Genomic DNA, 629 nt, shown 5'->3' with positions numbered 1-629 from the left:
GTCTAGCTTAACCGCCATTTATTGGTACGTATCTTGTAGACATTCTCGTGTAGTAAAATAACTATGCCTAGACGTATCTTTGACTACTTGACAAAAACACATATGGGCCAAACCTAAGAAAAAAATATATTGTAGTCACACGAGTATAATTTTATTCTAAAAATCTGCAGGCTTAGGAGTATTTTTCGGACTTTTTAATCTTTTGCTATTCAACAAATGGGGAATTCTTGTCCCGCGAAAAATTATCCCAAGACAAGTCCCCAAAAAACTCTCCCCATCAGAAATACACCCCAGCCGACCCCCTCGCCTAAAAAAAACGGCAAAAATTCCCCTTGGATTCCTCCTTTTTGAACACCACCCCCTTTTCCTAACGTTAACACCTGTAATTAAAAAAGGATTAACTGTATAGTCAACAATCTTTGCCTTTGCAGCTTTGGGGGGTATTGCGGTCCCATACGTATAGTAAATAGACCTTTTGCCTATTTTGAACAAAATTACTATTTAAAATTTTGATCAGTGTTGAGGGGAGGGGGCATCTAAAATGAGCAACGGGCCTTCTAGCCCCTCTATCATTTTTCACCATTCCCCTCAACATACGCTATAATTTTTAACTTAATACTCTCATCTAT

The sequence above is a fragment of the Artemia sp. Qi Xiang Cuo genome, chromosome 2 (assembly GCF_049724085.1).
Source record: "Artemia sp. Qi Xiang Cuo chromosome 2, ASM4972408v1, whole genome shotgun sequence".
In the NCBI taxonomy this organism is placed as follows: Eukaryota; Metazoa; Arthropoda; class Branchiopoda; order Anostraca; family Artemiidae; genus Artemia; species Artemia sp. Qi Xiang Cuo.
This window is presented reverse-complemented; position numbering follows the sequence as displayed.